We start from the raw sequence: 18,510 nt of genomic DNA, 5'->3' as shown, positions 1-18,510 counted from the left end.
TTCAACTCACAGAGTTGAACCCTGCTTTTGAAAGAGCAGTTATGAAACGCCCTTTTTGTAGGATCTGCAGGTGGATATTTTCGGCACTTTGAGGCCAATGCTGGAAATGGAAATATGTATTCATAAAAACTAGACAGAAGCATTCTCAGAAACTTCTCTATGTTTTATGATTTCAATTCACAGAGTTGAACCTTCCTTTTGATAGTGCAGTTTTGAAACGCTCTTTTTGTAGAATCCGCAAGTGGATTTTTGGAGCTCTTTGAAGACTATGCTGCAAAAGGAAACATCTTCATATAAAATTTGGACAGAGGCCTTTTCAGAAACTACTTTGTGATGAACGCATTCAACTCACAGGGTTGAACCTTCCTTTTGATAGAACAGTTGTGAAGCACTCTTTTAGTAGAATCTGAAAGTGGATATTTGGAGCTCTTTGAAGCTTATGATGGAAAAGGAAATCTCTTCACAAAAAACCTAGACGGAAGTATTCTCAGAAACTTCATTGTGATGAGTGAGTTCAGCTCACAGAGTTGAACCAACCTTTTGATTGAACAGTTTTGAAACACTCTTTTTGTAGAGTCTGCAAGTGGATATTTGGAATGCTTTGAGGCTTGTGCTCGAAAAGGAAATTTCTTCATATAAATACTAGACAGAAGCATGCTCAGAAACTTCTTTGTGATGAGTGCATTGTACTCACAGACTTTAAATTTCCTTTTGATAGAGCAGTTTTGAAACAGTCTTTTTGTAGAATATGCAAGTTTATATTTGGTGCGATTTGAGGGCTAAGCTGGAAAAGGAAATATCTTCACATAAAAACTGGACAGAAGTATTCTCCTATCTTCTTTGTGATGTGTGCATTAAACTAACCGAGTAGAACCTTACTTTTGATAGAGCAGTTTTGAAACACCTTTTTTGTAGAATCTGCAAGTGCATATTTGGAGCGATTTTAGGCCTATGGTGAAAAGGGGGATATCTTCGCATAAAAACTAGATAGAAGCATTCTCAGAAACTTCCCTGTGCCTTATGCATTCAACTCACAGCCTTAAAACTTCCTTTTGAAAGAGCAGATTTGAAACACTGTTTTTGTAGAAACTGCAAGTGGATATTTGGAGCGCTTTGAGGCCTACGCAGGAAAAGGAAATATCCCCACATGAAAAGTAGACAAAAGCATTCTCCGAAACTACTTTGTGATGAAGGCATTCACCTCACAGAGTTGAACCTTCCCTTTGATGGAACAGTTTTGAAACACTCTTTCTGTAGAATCTGCAAGTGGATATTTGGAGGGCTTTGAGGCCTATGCTGGAAAAGGAAATATCTTCACATAATAACTAGACGGAAGCGTTCACAGAAACTTCTCTGTGATGAGTGCATTCAACTCACAGAGTTCAACCTTCCCTTTGGTTGAACAGTTATGAAACACTCTCTTTGTAGAATCTACAAGAGATTATTTGGAGCTCATTGAGGCCTATGCTGGAAAAGAAAGTATCTTCCCATAAAAACTAAGCAGAATCATCCTCAGAGATATTTTTGTAATGAGGGCATTCAACTCACAGACTTGAACCTTCCTTTTGATAGAGTAGTTTTGAAACACTCATCTTGTAGAATCTGCAAGTGGATATTTGGAGTGCTTTGAGGTTTATGCTGGAAAAGGAAATATCTTCACATCAAAACTAGACAGAAGCATTCTCAGAAATTTCTGTGTGATGAGTGCATTCAACTCACAGACTTGAACATTCCTTTTGAGAGAACAGTTTTGAAACATTCTTTTTGTAGAATCTGCAAGTGGGTATTTTGAGCGATTTGAGGCCTATGCTGCAAAAAGAGAAATCTTCACATAAAAACTAGACAGAAGCATTCCCAGAAACTTCCCCATGCTTCATGCATTCAACTCACAGACTTAAACCTTCCGTTTGGTAGAACAGTTTTGAAACACTCTTTTTGTAGAATCTGCAATTGGATATTTGGAGCGATTTGAGGCCTATGATGAAAAAGCAAATATCTTCACCTAAAAACTAGATAGAAGCATTCTCAGAAACTTCTTTGTGATGAGTGCATTCAACCCACAGAGTTGAAACTTCCTTTTTTTAGAACAGTTTTGTAACACTCTCTTTGTAGAATCTGAATGTGGATACTTGGTGCGCTTTGAGGCCTATGCAGGAAATGGAAATATGTTCTCATAAAAACTAAGCAGAAGCATACTCACAAAGTTCTTAGTGATGAGTGCATTCAACTCAGAGACTTAAATCTTCCTTTTGATATAGCAGTTTTAAGACTCTCTTTTTGTAGAATCTGCAAGTGGATATTTGGAGCGCTATGAGGCCTACGCTGCAAAAGGAAATATCTTCACATAAAAACTATACAGAAGCATTCTCAGAAACACCTCTATGATGAGTGCATTGTACATACAGACTTGAACATTCTTTTTGATAGAGCAGTTTTGAAACACTCCTTTTGTAGAATTTGCAAGTGGATATTTGGTGTGCTTTGAGGCCTAATCTGGAAAAGGAAATATCTTCACCTAAAAACTAGACAGAAACATTCTCAGAAACTTCTCTGGGATGAGTACATTCAACCAACAGAGTTGAACATTCCTTTTGATAGACTAGTTTTGAAACACACTTTTTGTAGAATCTGCAAGTGGATATTTGGAGGGCTTTGAGGCCTATGCTGGAAAAGAAAATATCTTCACCTAAAAACTAGACAGAAGCATTCTCAGAAGTTCCTTTGTGATGAGTGCATTCAACCCACAGGGTTGAAAGTTCCTTTTGATAGAACAATTCTGACACAATCTTCTTGTAGAATCAGCAAGTGGATATTTGGATTGCTTGAGGCCTATGCTGGAGTAAGAAATAATTTCACATAAAACTACATTGAAGCATTCTCAAAAACGTCTTTGTGATGTGTGCCTTCAACTCACAGAATTGAAACCTCCTTTTGATAAAAGAGTTTTGAAACACCATATTGTAGAATCTGCAAGTGGATAGTTTTAGCAGTTTGAGGCCTAGCCTGGAAAAGGTTATATCTTCACATCAAAACCGGACAGAAGCACTCTCAGAAACTTCCGTGTGCTTTATGAATTCAACTCACAGACTTGAAACTTCCTTTTGATAGAACAGTTTGGAAACACACTTTTTGTAGAACCTGGAAGTGGATATTTGGAGCGCTTTGAAGTCTATGCAGGAAAAGGAAATACCATCACATAAAAGATAGACAGAAGTATTCTCAGAAACTTCTTCGTGATGTGTGCATTCAACTCACAGAGTTGAACCCTACTTTTGAAAGAGCAGTTATGAAACGCCCTTTTTGTAGGATCTGCAGGTGGATATTTTCGGCACTTTGAGGCCAATGCTGGAAATGGAAATATGTATTCATAAAAACTAGACAGAAGCATTCTCAGAAACTTCTCTATGTTTTATGATTTCAATTCACAGAGTTGAACCTTCCTTTTGATAGCGCAGTTTTGAAACGCTCTTTTTGTAGAATCCGCAAGTGGATTTTTGGAGCTCTTTGAAGACTATGTTGCAAAAGGAAACATCTTCATATAAAATTTGGACAGATGCCTTTTCAGAAACTACTTTGTGATGAACGCATTCAGCTCACAGGGTTGAACCTTCCTTTTGATAGAACAGTTGTGAAGCACTCTTTTAGTAGAATCTGAAAGTGGATATTTGGAGCTCTTTGAAGCTTATGATGGAAAAGGAAATCTCTTCACAAAAAACCTAGACGGAAGTATTCTCAGAAACTTCATTGTGATGAGTGAGTTCAGCTCACAGAGTTGAACCAACCTTTTGATTGAACAGTTTTGAAACACTCTTTTTGTAGAGTCTGCAAGTGGATATTTGGAATGCTTTGAGGCTTGTGCTCGAAAAGGAAATTTCTTCATATAAATACTAGACAGAAGCATGCTCAGAAACTTCTTTGTGATGAGTGCATTGTACTCACAGACTTTAAATTTCCTTTTGATAGAGCAGTTTTGAAACAGTCTTTTTGTAGAATATGCAAGTTTATATTTGGTGCGATTTGAGGGCTAAGCTGGAAAAGGAAATATCTTCACATAAAAACTGGACAGAAGTATTCTCCTATCTTCTTTGTGATGTGTGCATTAAACTAACCGAGTAGAACCTTACTTTTGATAGAGCAGTTTTGAAACACCTTTTTTGTAGAATCTGCAAGTGCATATTTGGAGCGATTTTAGGCCTATGGTGAAAAGGGGATATCTTCGCATAAAAACTAGATAGAAGCATTCTCAGAAACTTCCCTGTGCCTTATGCATTCAACTCACAGCCTTAAAACTTCCTTTTGAAAGAGCAGATTTGAAACACTGTTTTTGTAGAAACTGCAAGTGGATATTTGGAGCGCTTTGAGGCCTACGCAGGAAAAGGAAATATCCCCACATTAAAAGTAGACAAAAGCATTCTCCGAAACTACTTTGTGATGAAGGCATTCACCTCACAGAGTTGAACCTTCCCTTTGATGGAACAGTTTTGAAACACTCTTTCTGTAGAATCTGCAAGTGGATATTTGGAGGGCTTTGAGGCGTATGCTGGAAAAGGAAATATCTTCACATAATAACTAGACGGAAGCGTTCACAGAAACTTCTCTGTGATGAGTGCATTCAACTCACAGAGTTCAACCTTCCCTTTGGTAGAACAGTTATGAAACACTCTCTTTGTAGAATCTACAAGAGATTATTTGGAGCTCATTGAGGCCTATGCTGGAAAAGAAAGTATCTTCCCATAAAAACTAAGCAGAATCATCCTCAGAGATATTTTTGTAATGAGGGCATTCAACTCACAGACTTGAACCTTCCTTTTGATAGAGTAGTTTTGAAACACTCATCTTGTAGAATCTGCAAGTGGATATTTGGAGTGCTTTGAGGTTTATGCTGGAAAAGGAAATATCTTCACATCAAAACTAGACAGAAGCATTCTCAGAAATTTCTGTGTGATGAGTGCATTCAACTCACAGACTTGAACATTCCTTTTGAGAGAACAGTTTTGAAACATTCTTTTTGTAGAATCTGCAAGTGGGTATTTTGAGCGATTTGAGGCCTATGCTGCAAAAAGAGAAATCTTCACATAAAAACTAGACAGAAGCATTCCCAGAAACTTCCCCATGCTTCATGCATTCAACTCACAGACTTAAACCTTCCGTTTGGTAGAACAGTTTTGAAACACTCTTTTTGTAGAATCTGCAATTGGATATTTGGAGCGATTTGAGGCCTATGATGAAAAAGCAAATATCTTCACCTAAAAACTAGATAGAAGCATTCTCAGAAACTTCTTTGTGATGAGTGCATTCAACCCACAGAGTTGAAACTTCCTTTTTTTAGAACAGTTTTGTAACACTCTCTTTGTAGAATCTGAATGTGGATACTTGGTGCGCTTTGAGGCCTATGCAGGAAATGGAAATATGTTCTCATAAAAACTAAGCAGAAGCATACTCACAAAGTTCTTAGTGATGAGTGCATTCAACTCAGAGACTTAAATCTTCCTTTTGATATAGCAGTTTTAAGACTCTCTTTTTGTAGAATCTGCAAGTGGATATTTGGAGCGCTATGAGGCCTACGCTGCAAAAGGAAATATCTTCACATAAAAACTATACAGAAGCATTCTCAGAAACACCTCTATGATGAGCGCATTGTACATACAGACTTGAACATTCTTTTTGATAGAGCAGTTTTGAAACACTCCTTTTGTAGAATTTGCAAGTGGATATTTGGTGTGCTTTGAGGCCTAATCTGGAAAAGGAAATATCTTCACCTAAAAACTAGACAGAAACATTCTCAGAAACTTCTCTGGGATGAGTACATTCAACCAACAGAGTTGAACATTCCTTTTGATAGACTAGTTTTGAAACACACTTTTTGTAGAATCTGCAAGTGGATATTTGGAGGGCTTTGAGGCCTATGCTGGAAAAGAAAATATCTTCACCTAAAAACTAGACAGAAGCATTCTCAGAAGTTCCTTTGTGATGAGTGCATTCAACCCACAGGGTTGAAAGTTCCTTTTGATAGAACAATTCTGACACAATCTTCTTGTAGAATCAGCAAGTGGATATTTGGATTGCTTGAGGCCTATGCTGGAGTAAGAAATAATTTCACATAAAACTACATTGAAGCATTCTCAAAAACGTCTTTGTGATGTGTGCCTTCAACTCACAGAATTGAAACTTCCTTTTGATAAAACAGTTTTGAAACACCATATTGTAGAATCTGCAAGTGGATAGTTTTAGCAGTTTGAGGCCTAGCCTGGAAAAGGTTATATCTTCACATCAAAACCGGACAGAAGCACTCTCAGAAACTTCCGTGTGCTTTATGAATTCAACTCACAGACTTGAAACTTCCTTTTGATAGAACAGTTTGGAAACACACTTTTTGTAGAACCTGGAAGTGGATATTTGGAGCGCTTTGAGGTCTATGCAGGAAAAGGAAATACCATCACATAAAAGATAGACAGAAGTATTCTCAGAAACTTCTTCGTGATGTGTGCATTCAACTCACAGAGTTGAACCCTGCTTTTGAAAGAGCAGTTATGAAACGCCCTTTTTGTAGGATCTGCAGGTGGATATTTTCGGCACTTTGAGGCCAATGCTGGAAATGGAAATATGTATTCATAAAAACTAGACAGAAGCATTCTCAGAAACTTCTCTATGTTTTATGATTTCAATTCACAGAGTTGAACCTTCCTTTTGATAGCGCAGTTTTGAAACGCTCTTTTTGTAGAATCCGCAAGTGGATTTTTGGAGCTCTTTGAAGACTATGCTGCAAAAGGAAACATCTTCATATAAAATTTGGACAGAGGCCTTTTCAGAAACTACTTTGTGATGAACGCATTCAGCTCACAGGGTTGAACCTTCCTTTTGATAGAACAGTTGTGAAGCACTCTTTTAGTAGAATCTGAAAGTGGATATTTGGAGCTCTTTGAAGCTTATGATGGAAAAGGAAATCTCTTCACAAAAAACCTAGACGGAAGTATTCTCAGAAACTTCATTGTGATGAGTGAGTTCAGCTCACAGAGTTGAACCAACCTTTTGATTGAACAGTTTTGAAACACTCTTTTTGTAGAGTCTGCAAGTGGATATTTGGAATGCTTTGAGGCTTGTGCTCGAAAAGGAAATTTCTTCATATAAATACTAGACAGAAGCATGCTCAGAAACTTCTTTGTGATGAGTGCATTGTACTCACAGACTTTAAATTTCCTTTTGATAGAGCAGTTTTGAAACAGTCTTTTTGTAGAATATGCAAGTTTATATTTGGTGCGATTTGAGGGCTAAGCTGGAAAAGGAAATATCTTCACATAAAAACTGGACAGAAGTATTCTCCTATCTTCTTTGTGATGTGTGCATTAAACTAACCGAGTAGAACCTTACTTTTGATAGAGCAGTTTTGAAACACCTTTTTTGTAGAATCTGCAAGTGCATATTTGGAGCGATTTTAGGCCTATGGTGAAAAGGGGGATATCTTCGCATAAAAACTAGATAGAAGCATTCTCAGAAACTTCCCTGTGCCTTATGCATTCAACTCACAGCCTTAAAACTTCCTTTTGAAAGAGCAGATTTGAAACACTGTTTTTGTAGAAACTGCAAGTGGATATTTGGAGCGCTTTGAGGCCTACGCAGGAAAAGGAAATATCCCCACATTAAAAGTAGACAAAAGCATTCTCCGAAACTACTTTGTGATGAAGGCATTCACCTCACAGAGTTGAACCTTCCCTTTGATGGAACAGTTTTGAAACACTCTTTCTGTAGAATCTGCAAGTGGATATTTGGAGGGCTTTGAGGCCTATGCTGGAAAAGGAAATATCTTCACATAATAACTAGACGGAAGCGTTCACAGAAACTTCTCTGTGATGAGTGCATTCAACTCACAGAGTTCAACCTTCCCTTTGGTAGAACAGTTATGAAACACTCTCTTTGTAGAATCTACAAGAGATTATTTGGAGCTCATTGAGGCCTATGCTGGAAAAGAAAGTATCTTCCCATAAAAACTAAGCAGAATCATCCTCAGAGATATTTTTGTAATGAGGGCATTCAACTCACAGACTTGAACCTTCCTTTTGATAGAGTAGTTTTGAAACACTCATCTTGTAGAATCTGCAAGTGGATATTTGGAGTGCTTTGAGGTTTATGCTGGAAAAGGAAATATCTTCACATCAAAACTAGACAGAAGCATTCTCAGAAATTTCTGTGTGATGAGTGCATTCAACTCACAGACTTGAACATTCCTTTTGAGAGAACAGTTTTGAAACATTCTTTTTGTAGAATCTGCAAGTGGGTATTTTGAGCGATTTGAGGCCTATGCTGCAAAAAGAGAAATCTTCACATAAAAACTAGACAGAAGCATTCCCAGAAACTTCCCCATGCTTCATGCATTCAACTCACAGACTTAAACCTTCCGTTTGGTAGAACAGTTTTGAAACACTCTTTTTGTAGAATCTGCAATTGGATATTTGGAGCGATTTGAGGCCTATGATGAAAAAGCAAATATCTTCACCTAAAAACTAGATAGAAGCATTCTCAGAAACTTCTTTGTGATGAGTGCATTCAACCCACAGAGTTGAAACTTCCTTTTTTTAGAACAGTTTTGTAACACTCTCTTTGTAGAATCTGAATGTGGATACTTGGTGCGCTTTGAGGCCTATGCAGGAAATGGAAATATGTTCTCATAAAAACTAAGCAGAAGCATACTCACAAAGTTCTTAGTGATGAGTGCATTCAACTCAGAGACTTAAATCTTCCTTTTGATATAGCAGTTTTAAGACTCTCTTTTTGTAGAATCTGCAAGTGGATATTTGGAGCGCTATGAGGCCTACGCTGCAAAAGGAAATATCTTCACATAAAAACTATACAGAAGCATTCTCAGAAACACCTCTATGATGAGCGCATTGTACATACAGACTTGAACATTCTTTTTGATAGAGCAGTTTTGAAACACTCCTTTTGTAGAATTTGCAAGTGGATATTTGGTATGCTTTGAGGCCTAATCTGGAAAAGGAAATATCTTCACCTAAAAACTAGACAGAAACATTCTCAGAAACTTCTCTGGGATGAGTACATTCAACCAACAGAGTTGAACATTCCTTTTGATAGACTAGTTTTGAAACACACTTTTTGTAGAATCTGCAAGTGGATATTTGGAGGGCTTTGAGGCCTATGCTGGAAAAGAAAATATCTTCACCTTAAAACTAGACAGAAGCATTCTCAGAAGTTCCTTTGTGATGAGTGCATTCAACCCACAGGGTTGAAAGTTCCTTTTGATAGAACAATTCTGACACAATCTTCTTGTAGAATCAGCAAGTGGATATTTGGATTGCTTGAGGCCTATGCTGGAGTAAGAATTAATTTCACATAAAACTACATTGAAGCATTCTCAAAAACGTCTTTGTGATGTGTGCCTTCAACTCACAGAATTGAAACTTCCTTTTGATAAAACAGTTTTGAAACACCATATTGTAGAATCTGCAAGTGGATAGTTTTAGCAGTTTGAGGCCTAGCCTGGAAAAGGTTATATCTTCACATCAAAACCGGACAGAAGCACTCTCAGAAACTTCCGTGTGCTTTATGAATTCAACTCACAGACTTGAAACTTCCTTTTGATAGAACAGTTTGGAAACACACTTTTTGTAGAACCTGGAAGTGGATATTTGGAGCGCTTTGAGGTCTATGCAGGAAAAGGAAATACCATCACATAAAAGATAGACAGAAGTATTCTCAGAAACTTCTTCGTGATGTGTGCATTCAACTCACAGAGTTGAACCCTGCTTTTGAAAGAGCAGTTATGAAACGCCCTTTTTGTAGGATCTGCAGGTGGATATTTTCGGCACTTTGAGGCCAATGCTGGAAATGGAAATATGTATTCATAAAAACTAGACAGAAGCATTCTCAGAAACTTCTCTATGTTTTATGATTTCAATTCACAGAGTTGAACCTTCCTTTTGATAGCGCAGTTTTGAAACGCTCTTTTTGTAGAATCCGCAAGTGGATTTTTGGAGCTCTTTGAAGACTATGCTGCAAAAGGAAACATCTTCATATAAAATTTGGACAGAGGCCTTTTCAGAAACTACTTTGTGATGAACGCATTCAGCTCACAGGGTTGAACCTTCCTTTTGATAGAACAGTTGTGAAGCACTCTTTTAGTAGAATCTGAAAGTGGATATTTGGAGCTCTTTGAAGCTTATGATGGAAAAGGAAATCTCTTCACAAAAAACCTAGACGGAAGTATTCTCAGAAACTTCATTGTGATGAGTGAGTTCAGCTCACAGAGTTGAACCAACCTTTTGATTGAACAGTTTTGAAACACTCTTTTTGTAGAGTCTGCAAGTGGATATTTGGAATGCTTTGAGGCTTGTGCTCGAAAAGGAAATTTCTTCATATAAATACTAGACAGAAGCATGCTCAGAAACTTCTTTGTGATGAGTGCATTGTACTCACAGACTTTAAATTTCCTTTTGATAGAGCAGTTTTGAAACAGTCTTTTTGTAGAATATGCAAGTTTATATTTGGTGCGATTTGAGGGCTAAGCTGGAAAAGGAAATATCTTCACATAAAAACTGGACAGAAGTATTCTCCTATCTTCTTTGTGATGTGTGCATTAAACTAACCGAGTAGAACCTTACTTTTGATAGAGCAGTTTTGAAACACCTTTTTTGTAGAATCTGCAAGTGCATATTTGGAGCGATTTTAGGCCTATGGTGAAAAGGGGGATATCTTCGCATAAAAACTAGATAGAAGCATTCTCAGAAACTTCCCTGTGCCTTATGCATTCAACTCACAGCCTTAAAACTTCCTTTTGAAAGAGCAGATTTGAAACACTGTTTTTGTAGAAACTGCAAGTGGATATTTGGAGCGCTTTGAGGCCTACGCAGGAAAAGGAAATATCCCCACATTAAAAGTAGACAAAAGCATTCTCCGAAACTACTTTGTGATGAAGGCATTCACCTCACAGAGTTGAACCTTCCCTTTGATGGAACAGTTTTGAAACACTCTTTCTGTAGAATCTGCAAGTGGATATTTGGAGGGCTTTGAGGCCTATGCTGGAAAAGGAAATATCTTCACATAATAACTAGACGGAAGCGTTCACAGAAACTTCTCTGTGATGAGTGCATTCAACTCACAGAGTTCAACCTTCCCTTTGGTAGAACAGTTATGAAACACTCTCTTTGTAGAATCTACAAGAGATTATTTGGAGCTCATTGAGGCCTATGCTGGAAAAGAAAGTATCTTCCCATAAAAACTAAGCAGAATCATCCTCAGAGATATTTTTGTAATGAGGGCATTCAACTCACAGACTTGAACCTTCCTTTTGATAGAGTAGTCTTGAAACACTCATTTTGTAGAATCTGCAAGTGGATATTTGGAGTGCATTGAGGTTTATGCTGGAAAAGGAAATATCTTCACATCAAAACTAGACAGAAGCATTCTCAGAAATTTCTGTGTGATGAGTGCATTCAACTCACAGACTTGAACATTCCTTTTGAGAGAACAGTTTTGAAACATTCTTTTTGTAGAATCTGCAAGTGGGTATTTTGAGCGATTTGAGGCCTATGCTGCAAAAAGAGAAATCTTCACATAAAAACTAGACAGAAGCATTCCCAGAAACTTCCCCATGCTTCATGCATTCAACTCACAGACTTAAACCTTCCGTTTGGTAGAACAGTTTTGAAACACTCTTTTTGTAGAATCTGCAATTGGATATTTGGAGCGATTTGAGGCCTATGATGAAAAAGCAAATATCTTCACCTAAAAACTAGATAGAAGCATTCTCAGAAACTTCTTTGTGATGAGTGCATTCAACCCACAGAGTTGAAACTTCCTTTTTTTAGAACAGTTTTGTAACACTCTCTTTGTAGAATCTGAATGTGGATACTTGGTGCGCTTTGAGGCCTATGCAGGAAATGGAAATATGTTCTCATAAAAACTAAGCAGAAGCATACTCACAAAGTTCTTAGTGATGAGTGCATTCAACTCAGAGACTTAAATCTTCCTTTTGATATAGCAGTTTTAAGACTCTCTTTTTGTAGAATCTGCAAGTGGATATTTGGAGCGCTATGAGGCCTACGCTGCAAAAGGAAATATCTTCACATAAAAACTATACAGAAGCATTCTCAGAAACACCTCTATGATGAGCGCATTGTACATACAGACTTGAACATTCTTTTTGATAGAGCAGTTTTGAAACACTCCTTTTGTAGAATTTGCAAGTGGATATTTGGTGTGCTTTGAGGCCTAATCTGGAAAAGGAAATATCTTCACCTAAAAACTAGACAGAAACATTCTCAGAAACTTCTCTGGGATGAGTACATTCAACCAACAGAGTTGAACATTCCTTTTGATAGACTAGTTTTGAAACACACTTTTTGTAGAATCTGCAAGTGGATATTTGGAGGGCTTTGAGGCCTATGCTGGAAAAGAAAATATCTTCACCTAAAAACTAGACAGAAGCATTCTCAGAAGTTCCTTTGTGATGAGTGCATTCAACCCACAGGGTTGAAAGTTCCTTTTGATAGAACAATTCTGACACAATCTTCTTGTAGAATCTGCAAGTGGATATTTGGATTGCTTGAGGCCTATGCTGGAGTAAGAAATAATTTCACATAAAACTACATTGAAGCATTCTCAAAAACGTCTTTGTGATGTGTGCCTTCAACTCACAGACTTGAAACTTCCTTTTGATAGAACAGTTTGGAAACACACTTTTTGTAGAACCTGGAAGTGGATATTTGGAGCGCTTTGAGGTCTATGCAGGAAAAGGAAATACCATCACATAAAAGATAGAAAGAAGTATTCTCAGAAACTTCTTCGTGATGTGTGCATTCAACTCACAGAGTTGAACCCTGCTTTTGAAAGAGCAGTTATGAAACGCCCTTTTTGTAGGATCTGCAGGTGGATATTTTCGGCACTTTGAGGCCAATGCTGGAAATGGAAATATGTATTCATAAAAACTAGACAGAAGCATTCTCAGAAACTTCTCTATGTTTTATGATTTCAATTCACAGAGTTGAACCTTCCTTTTGATAGCGCAGTTTTGAAACGCTCTTTTTGTAGAATCCGCAAGTGGATTTTTGGAGCTCTTTGAAGACTATGCTGCAAAAGGAAACATCTTCATATAAAATTTGGACAGAGGCCTTTTCAGAAACTACTTTGTGATGAACGCATTCAGCTCACAGGGTTGAACCTTCCTTTTGATAGAACAGTTGTGAAGCACTCTTTTAGTAGAATCTGAAAGTGGATATTTGGAGCTCTTTGAAGCTTATGATGGAAAAGGAAATCTCTTCACAAAAAACCTAGACGGAAGTATTCTCAGAAACTTCATTGTGATGAGTGAGTTCAGCTCACAGAGTTGAACCAACCTTTTGATTGAACAGTTTTGAAACACTCTTTTTGTAGAGTCTGCAAGTGGATATTTGGAATGCTTTGAGGCTTGTGCTCGAAAAGGAAATTTCTTCATATAAATACTAGACAGAAGCATGCTCAGAAACTTGTTTGTGATGAGTGCATTGTACTCACAGACTTTAAATTTCCTTTTGATAGAGCAGTTTTGAAACAGTCTTTTTGTAGAATATGCAAGTTTATATTTGGTGCGATTTGAGGGCTAAGCTGGAAAAGGAAATATCTTCACATAAAAACTGGACAGAAGTATTCTCCTATCTTCTTTGTGATGTGTGCATTAAACTAACCGAGTAGAACCTTACTTTTGATAGAGCAGTTTTGAAACACCTTTTTTGTAGAATCTGCAAGTGCATATTTGGAGCGATTTTAGGCCTATGGTGAAAAGGGGGATATCTTCGCATAAAAACTAGATAGAAGCATTCTCAGAAACTTCCCTGTGCCTTATGCATTCAACTCACAGCCTTAAAACTTCCTTTTGAAAGAGCAGATTTGAAACACTGTTTTTGTAGAAACTGCAAGTGGATATTTGGAGCGCTTTGAGGCCTACGCAGGAAAAGGAAATATCCCCACATTAAAAGTAGACAAAAGCATTCTCCGAAACTACTTTGTGATGAAGGCATTCACCTCACAGAGTTGAACCTTCCCTTTGATGGAACAGTTTTGAAACACTCTTTCTGTAGAATCTGCAAGTGGATATTTGGAGGGCTTTGAGGCCTATGCTGGAAAAGGAAATATCTTCACATAATAACTAGACGGAAGCGTTCACAGAAACTTCTCTGTGATGAGTGCATTCAACTCACAGAGTTCAACCTTCCCTTTGGTAGAACAGTTATGAAACACTCTCTTTGTAGAATCTACAAGAGATTATTTGGAGCTCATTGAGGCCTATGCTGGAAAAGAAAGTATCTTCCCATAAAAACTAAGCAGAATCATCCTCAGAGATATTTTTGTAATGAGGGCATTCAACTCACAGACTTGAACCTTCCTTTTGATAGAGTAGTTTTGAAACACTCATCTTGTAGAATCTGCAAGTGGATATTTGGAGTGCTTTGAGGTTTATGCTGGAAAAGGAAATATCTTCACATCAAAACTAGACAGAAGCATTCTCAGAAATTTCTGTGTGATGAGTGCATTCAACTCACAGACTTGAACATTCCTTTTGAGAGAACAGTTTTGAAACATTCTTTTTGTAGAATCTGCAAGTGGGTATTTTGAGCGATTTGAGGCCTATGCTGCAAAAAGAGAAATCTTCACATAAAAACTAGACAGAAGCATTCCCAGAAACTTCCCCATGCTTCATGCATTCAACTCACAGACTTAAACCTTCCGTTTGGTAGAACAGTTTTGAAACACTCTTTTTGTAGAATCTGCAATTGGATATTTGGAGCGATTTGAGGCCTATGATGAAAAAGCAAATATCTTCACCTAAAAACTAGATAGAAGCATTCTCAGAAACTTCTTTGTGATGAGTGCATTCAACCCACAGAGTTGAAACTTCCTTTTTTTAGAACAGTTTTGTAACACTCTCTTTGTAGAATCTGAATGTGGATACTTGGTGCGCTTTGAGGCCTATGCAGGAAATGGAAATATGTTCTCATAAAAACTAAGCAGAAGCATACTCACAAAGTTCTTAGTGATGAGTGCATTCAACTCAGAGACTTAAATCTTCCTTTTGATATAGCAGTTTTAAGACTCTCTTTTTGTAGAATCTGCAAGTGGATATTTGGAGCGCTATGAGGCCTACGCTGCAAAAGGAAATATCTTCACATAAAAACTATACAGAAGCATTCTCAGAAACACCTCTATGATGAGCGCATTGTACATACAGACTTGAACATTCTTTTTGATAGAGCAGTTTTGAAACACTCCTTTTGTAGAATTTGCAAGTGGATATTTGGTGTGCTTTGAGGCCTAATCTGGAAAAGGAAATATCTTCACCTAAAAACTAGACAGAAACATTCTCAGAAACTTCTCTGGGATGAGTACATTCAACCAACAGAGTTGAACATTCCTTTTGATAGACTAGTTTTGAAACACACTTTTTGTAGAATCTGCAAGTGGATATTTGGAGGGCTTTGAGGCCTATGCTGGAAAAGAAAATATCTTCACCTAAAAACTAGACAGAAGCATTCTCAGAAGTTCCTTTGTGATGAGTGCATTCAACCCACAGGGTTGAAAGTTCCTTTTGATAGAACAATTCTGACACAATCTTCTTGTAGAATCAGCAAGTGGATATTTGGATTGCTTGAGGCCTATGCTGGAGTAAGAAATAATTTCACATAAAACTACATTGAAGCATTCTCAAAAACGTCTTTGTGATGTGTGCCTTCAACTCACAGAATTGAAACTTCCTTTTGATAAAACAGTTTTGAAACACCATATTGTAGAATCTGCAAGTGGATAGTTTTAGCAGTTTGAGGCCTAGCCTGGAAAAGGTTATATCTTCACATCAAAACCGGACAGAAGCACTCTCAGAAACTTCCGTGTGCTTTATGAATTCAACTCACAGACTTGAAACTTCCTTTTGATAGAACAGTTTGGAAACACACTTTTTGTAGAACCTGGAAGTGGATATTTGGAGCGCTTTGAGGTCTATGCAGGAAAAGGAAATACCATCACATAAAAGATAGACAGAAGTATTCTCAGAAACTTCTTCGTGATGTGTGCATTCAACTCACAGAGTTGAACCCTGCTTTTGAAAGAGCAGTTATGAAACGCCCTTTTTGTAGGATCTGCAGGTGGATATTTTCGGCACTTTGAGGCCAATGCTGGAAATGGAAATATGTATTCATAAAAACTAGACAGAAGCATTCTCAGAAACTTCTCTATGTTTTATGATTTCAATTCACAGAGTTGAACCTTCCTTTTGATAGCGCAGTTTTGAAACGCTCTTTTTGTAGAATCCGCAAGTGGATTTTTGGAGCTCTTTGAAGACTATGCTGCAAAAGGAAACATCTTCATATAAAATTTGGACAGAGGCCTTTTCAGAAACTACTTTGTGATGAACGCATTCAGCTCACAGGGTTGAACCTTCCTTTTGATAGAACAGTTGTGAAGCACTCTTTTAGTAGAATCTGAAAGTGGATATTTGGAGCTCTTTGAAGCTTATGATGGAAAAGGAAATCTCTTCACAAAAAACCTAGACGGAAGTATTCTCAGAAACTTCATTGTGATGAGTGAGTTCAGCTCACAGAGTTGAACCAACCTTTTGATTGAACAGTTTTGAAACACTCTTTTTGTAGAGTCTGCAAGTGGATATTTGGAATGCTTTGAGGCTTGTGCTCGAAAAGGAAATTTCTTCATATAAATACTAGACAGAAGCATGCTCAGAAACTTCTTTGTGATGAGTGCATTGTACTCACAGACTTTAAATTTCCTTTTGATAGAGCAGTTTTGAAACAGTCTTTTTGTAGAATATGCAAGTTTATATTTGGTGCGATTTGAGGGCTAAGCTGGAAAAGGAAATATCTTCACATAAAAACTGGACAGAAGTATTCTCCTATCTTCTTTGTGATGTGTGCATTAAACTAACCGAGTAGAACCTTACTTTTGATAGAGCAGTTTTGAAACACCTTTTTTGTAGAATCTGCAAGTGCATATTTGGAGCGATTTTAGGCCTATGGTGAAAAGGGGGATATCTTCGCATAAAAACTAGATAGAAGCATTCTCAGAAACTTCCCTGTGCCTTATGCATTCAACTCACAGCCTTAAAACTTCCTTTTGAAAGAGCAGATTTGAAACACTGTTTTTGTAGAAACTGCAAGTGGATATTTGGAGCGCTTTGAGGCCTACGCAGGAAAAGGAAATATCCCCACATTAAAAGTAGACAAAAGCATTCTCCGAAACTACTTTGTGATGAAGGCATTCACCTCACAGAGTTGAACCTTCCCTTTGATGGAACAGTTTTGAAACACTCTTTCTGTAGAATCTGCAAGTGGATATTTGGAGGGCTTTGAGGCCTATGCTGGAAAAGGAAATATCTTCACATAATAACTAGACGGAAGCGTTCACAGAAACTTCTCTGTGATGAGTGCATTCAACTCACAGAGTTCAACCTTCCCTTTGGTAGAACAGTTATGAAACACTCTCTTTGTAGAATCTACAAGAGATTATTTGGAGCTCATTGAGGCCTATGCTGGAAAAGAAAGTATCTTCCCATAAAAACTAAGCAGAATCATCCTCAGAGATATTTTTGTAATGAGGGCATTCAACTCACAGACTTGAACCTTCCTTTTGATAGAGTAGTTTTGAAACACTCATCTTGTAGAATCTGCAAGTGGATATTTGGAGTGCTTTGAGGTTTATGCTGGAAAAGGAAATATCTTCACATCAAAACTAGACAGAAGCATTCTCAGAAATTTCTGTGTGATGAGTGCATTCAACTCACAGACTTGAACATTCCTTTTGAGAGAACAGTTTTGAAACATTCTTTTTGTAGAATCTGCAAGTGGGTATTTTGAGCGATTTGAGGCCTATGCTGCAAAAAGAGAAATCTTCACATAAAAACTAGACAGAAGCATTCCCAGAAACTTCCCCATGCTTCATGCATTCAACTCACAGACTTAAACCTTCCGTTTGGTAGAACAGTTTTGAAACACTCTTTTTGTAGAATCTGCAATTGGATATTTGGAGCGATTTGAGGCCTATGATGAAAAAGCAAATATCTTCACCTAAAAACTAGATAGAAGCATTCTCAGAAACTTCTTTGTGATGAGTGCATTCAACCCACAGAGTTGAAACTTCCTTTTTTTAGAACAGTTTTGTAACACTCTCTTTGTAGAATCTGAATGTGGATACTTGGTGCGCTTTGAGGCCTATGCAGGAAATGGAAATATGTTCTCATAAAAACTAAGCAGAAGCATACTCACAAAGTTCTTAGTGATGAGTGCATTCAACTCAGAGACTTAAATCTTCCTTTTGATATAGCAGTTTTAAGACTCTCTTTTTGTAGAATCTGCAAGTGGATATTTGGAGCGCTATGAGGCCTACGCTGCAAAAGGAAATATCTTCACATAAAAACTATACAGAAGCATTCTCAGAAACACCTCTATGATGAGCGCATTGTACATACAGACTTGAACATTCTTTTTGATAGAGCAGTTTTGAAACACTCCTTTTGTAGAA

Source organism: Pongo pygmaeus, chromosome 17, assembly GCF_028885625.2.
Source record: "Pongo pygmaeus isolate AG05252 chromosome 17, NHGRI_mPonPyg2-v2.0_pri, whole genome shotgun sequence".
NCBI lineage: Eukaryota > Metazoa > Chordata > Mammalia > Primates > Hominidae > Pongo > Pongo pygmaeus.
This window is presented reverse-complemented; position numbering follows the sequence as displayed.